The sequence below is a fragment of the Bactrocera dorsalis genome, chromosome 3, assembly GCF_023373825.1.
Source record: "Bactrocera dorsalis isolate Fly_Bdor chromosome 3, ASM2337382v1, whole genome shotgun sequence".
Classification (NCBI taxonomy): Eukaryota; Metazoa; Arthropoda; class Insecta; order Diptera; family Tephritidae; genus Bactrocera; species Bactrocera dorsalis.
The window spans coordinates 31,528,577-31,533,135 of record NC_064305.1 but is presented as its reverse complement, the minus strand read 5'-3'; the positions used below and the strand labels follow the sequence as shown (position 1 = coordinate 31,533,135).

At 41.9% G+C, this 4,559-nt stretch overlaps 1 pseudogene; it reads right to left on the bottom strand.

Moving 5' to 3' along the window:
• Nucleotides 1-501: 501 nt before the first annotated feature.
• On the bottom strand, nt 502-697 carry LOC125777976 (small nucleolar RNA U3; annotated as a pseudogene).
• Nucleotides 698-4,559: the final 3,862 nt, after the last annotated feature.

Here is a 4,559-nt window from a genome sequence, read left to right as displayed (position 1 = left end):
GCCAAATTGGCGAAGAACATGTGTAGTAAATTTTACAACAAAAACAGGCGCAAATTCCACAAGCGCAGGCGCTTCATTCTTAAAAACAGAGGACGTAACATCTCCCCGAGCATGCCTTTGCCAACAAGTCGTCTTTCCGCAACGATGGCAAAAGCTAAAAATCATAAATTGCACAACTTTCTGGTGCTTCTCGCAAAAATCTGCGTCGATATGTATTCACGACCATACGTATACATACATACATATTTACGCATGTTTGTAGGCGAAGCTGCTACAGCAGCAAGGGGTGACAATCGGCGGCCATTACTTTATTTATACCATAGAAATTCTATTGCTACGAATATGGTAATGACAACAAAATAATGCAAATATGCATATTTCTAAAGGTCATTAATTTCTTTGAAGAAATGAAAGAAATGAATGATCTTGAGAAGTATAGTCTTAACTTTTCAACGGCCAACGCAGAGTATTTCAACCAAAAGGAATTTATTCATTAAAATCACCACTCAGAAGTCGTTTTATCCGTTGTAAGCGAACGATTTTCGAAGAAACATCATTTCTAATATGCCACAAGACAAAATTAAAAATGAAGTTCATAAACCTCACGATGTCAGATATACCTCGTCATCGCGGATCGATTTCCAAAAAAATGTAAATGAAGGCTAACTACAGAAATAATCCTGTAAAGTATAGCCTTAACCTTAGACAGCTAACCTTCGTCGATTCGACGAGTACGAGAAAGAATATTCGTTGCCTCTCTTGCCCGCGAGGTTTGATCATCACAACGTTGCTTGTCAACTCAGTGTTCGCTGAGCTTTTTTGAGAGGCACACGTGTTTGGTGGGTAAGTACGATATTTTTCTAGATATGACGATAATGCTCGTCGTTTCGACGAATGGTTAGGGATTTAATGTAATATATGTTTTTTATTTTTTACAGTTTTAATCATGTCTTCAAGGCGATTGCTGTGTGAGGAAAGTATAATGCGTTTGTTAATGGACGAGGACGATGACGGGGCATTGGAGGAATTATCCGATAGCGAAACTGAAGACACTGTATTGGTGGATAATGTTGAAAGTGATAAGCAGTCAGAAGAGTCATCATTACTTTCGGGCGATAAAGACGTTCATGAGGGGGTTTCTGGTGCTTTGATGGATGATGTGTCGGGACTTGCAACACCTTCTGCTTCAAACGAAGTAAGCTCAGGTAACGATCCTTGAAAATTCTCAAGCGTTTTTGAGAAGAGAAAATATAAACTTGGGAAATGCGCGAATAAAACAAGAAGCCTAATTGCCTGTCTCGAAAATAAATGCGATAATAAATGAAAACGCGTCCGGTCGATTCGATGGTTCTTAATACAATGCTTCTTTATTTAATTTCATTTAGTTGCTTAGCCTAAATCTTAAACTAACGGCTTAAACTAGTGGTAATGTTCATATGTATAAAAAAGGGGTAGATATAATTATCTTCAACTTTTCGTTCATTATTGTAATAGATTATGGTAAGTATTAAGGTAAGTAGTAGATTAGTAGTATGAATGCATAATTCAGGTAAGTATACAATAATTTAAATAATTCAATATTTTATAATTTTTTACAATTCATTTTTCTTAATTTTAATTTCAGGTTTAAATATACATATATATCTTGTCGCTTGACGCAACACCGGCCACCTTGACAGGATCAGATTCCTTCAATATCCAGTGGAAGGACAGCCAGTTTGTGGATGGGGCGCTTAATCGTGCCCGTCTTGGTTGCTACTTCTGCGACTCGCACCTTGCCGTCTTGCCCTTCGACGGTTGCGACGACGCGCCCTAGTACCCACTGCTGCGGCGGCACGTTGTCCTCGTGGACGAGAACGAGGTCGTTGAGCTGCATGTTGCGTTTGGGGTGCAGCCACTTGTTGCGCTCTTGAAGGCCCGTCAGGTATACTTTGGACCACTGTCGCCAGAACTGTTGCTTGAGACAGCAAACAAGTTGCCATCTCTCGCAACAACGAACTGGGTCCACTGGCACCTTCTCTGGGGGTAATGCCCGCAGGGAGCATCCTATTAGAAGATGCGCTGGTGTTAACGCCTCGCCGTCGTTGGGATCTTGGCTGAGAGGTACTAGGGGGCGAGAGTTGAGGATGGCCTCCACTTCGGCCAACACTGTTGCTAACTCCTCTGCTGTGAGTAGCGCGCTGCCGGTTACCCGAACGATGTGGTGTTTGGCGGACTTCACCGCGGCTTCCCATAATCCGCCGAAGTGCGGCGCCCGCGGTGGTATAAAGATGAAGCTGCACCCTTCGTCTGCTGCGGATCTCTTCAGTTCTGGACCCATTGCCAGAAACGCCTCCTTCAATTCGCGCAGCTTGCGATCGGCGCCGACGAAATTGGTGGCGTTGTCGCTGAATATCTTCGTCGGGATTCCTCGGCGTCCAATGAACCTTTTTAGGGCGAGAATAAATGAATTAGTTGATAGGTCTGAAACTAACTCTAAATGTACTGCTTTGGACGTAAAGCAAACGAAAACTGCAATATATGTTTTTACGGGTGGTCGACCGCGTATTTTTAAAGTTGTATATATCGGACCACAAAAATCTACGCCACATATAAGAAAGGGCCGTAGTGCTCGAAGTCTTTCGACTGGCAAATTTCCCATTATTTGGTTTTGCAACTTCGGCTTGTAATGAAAACAATGTATACAGTTTCTTACGGTTCTACTGCAAGCTTCTCGGGCATTAATTAGCCATATGCGTTCTCGAAGAAGCGCAACCAACGCTTTTGCCCCAGCGTGGTGATTTCGAATGTGCAGGAACCGTAAGTACGTTATAACGAAGTGCGAACTTTTATTTAATAAAAGCGGAAATTTGGCATCGTATGGGAGAGGTGCATTTAATAAGCGACCTCCTACTCGGATTAATTTGAATGACAGCGACATATCCGAGTACTCATGCAAAAACGGGTTAAGTTTTTGCAAGTTTGCGGGTAGGGTGGTGCCTTTATGCAATTTTTGAATAACATCCGAAAATTCTGAATGTTGGACCACCTGTGCAATTTTTAGAAAGCTCAAGTTTAGCTCTTCTGAAGTCAGATCTTGGCCCCTGGAGGAATTTGGTGGTCGCCTGATCCATCGTAATATATATGCGACCACACGAAGCAATTTTTTATGAGAAGAGAATTTTTCAATGAGGTCCAATATTGAATTTTTCTCAGCAGTCGAAATTAACGTAAATGTGGTTTTCTTCTTCTCTAATGCTTCGTCTTCTGGTGAGAGCTGGAAGTGGTTATTAATTGGCCATAATGCAGGGTCTTCTAGGAGGAACTGTGGACCGCCAAACCATATTGAATTATTCAATTCGTCCACGTTACAACCCCGAGACACTTGATCCGCAGGATTTTGTTTCGTTGGCACATGTCGCCAATGTACTTTGTCAGTCAACTCTTGGATTTCGGACACTCTGTTTGCGACGAAGGTTTGTAGTGAAGATGGATGTGTTTTAATCCAATGTAAAACGATTTCAGAGTCTGTCCAAAATGTTATATTTTCGAAATGTCGACTCAACATAGGCGCTACTCTTGACCATAATTTCGAAAGAAGATGTGCTGCCGAGAGCTCAAGACGCGGAAGAGATTTGGTCTTCAGCGGAGCCACTCTAGACTTTGCAGTAAGCAGCATGCATTTAATACCACTAGCAGATTGGCTTCGTATGTATATGCAGCATCCGTACGCCCTTATTGAGGCGTCGGAGAAGCCATGTATTTGGCAGGTGGCACTCGACTCAACGTTTACGTAACGAGGAATGCTTATAGATGAGAGCTGCATTAGGTTGGCTTTAAAGTTCTGCCAGCTAGTGTCAAGGCGCAATGGAATCGACTCATCCCAATCTAGTTTTTGGATCCAAAGCTCTTGCAATAAGATCTTTGCTTTGGTAACTAGTGGGGCTAGTAATCCAAGAGGATCGAAAAGGCGAGCAGAAACTGACAATATGTTTCGTTTAGTGGCTCGCAGATCATTAAAATTGTCATCTAAAACAAATCGAAACAAATCCTCTTTCGGCAACCAATGGATTCCTAACGTTTTAGTGGAACTTTTGTCATTGAAGCTTAATGACTTTTCAGTGCAATCACTGTCGAAAAATTTAGGGTGGTTCGAAAACCACTTCGTTAAGGAGAATCCTGCCGAGTTTAATATTTTAATTACCTCACTTCTCAAAAGATCTAGAGACTCAAAACTTTCGGACCCTGTTAATAAATCATCAACATAAAAGTCTCTTTTGATGGCCAATGAACCGAGTGGGTATTTCATTGTATTGGCATCACTGAGCATTTGCAAACACCGTGTTGCGAGAAATGGAGCAGGCGCAGTGCCGTATGTTACGGTGTTGAGACGAAAAATTTGAATTTGCTCAGAAGGATGCTCTCTCCACACAATAAGTTGACAATTTCTGTCTTCTTCATGCATCATTATTTGACGGTACATTTTAGTAATGTCCGCTGTTAGTGCATACTTATGTAATCGAAAACGAAGAAGAGTTGAATATAATTCTTCTTGGATGGTTGGACCTACCATCAAAAGT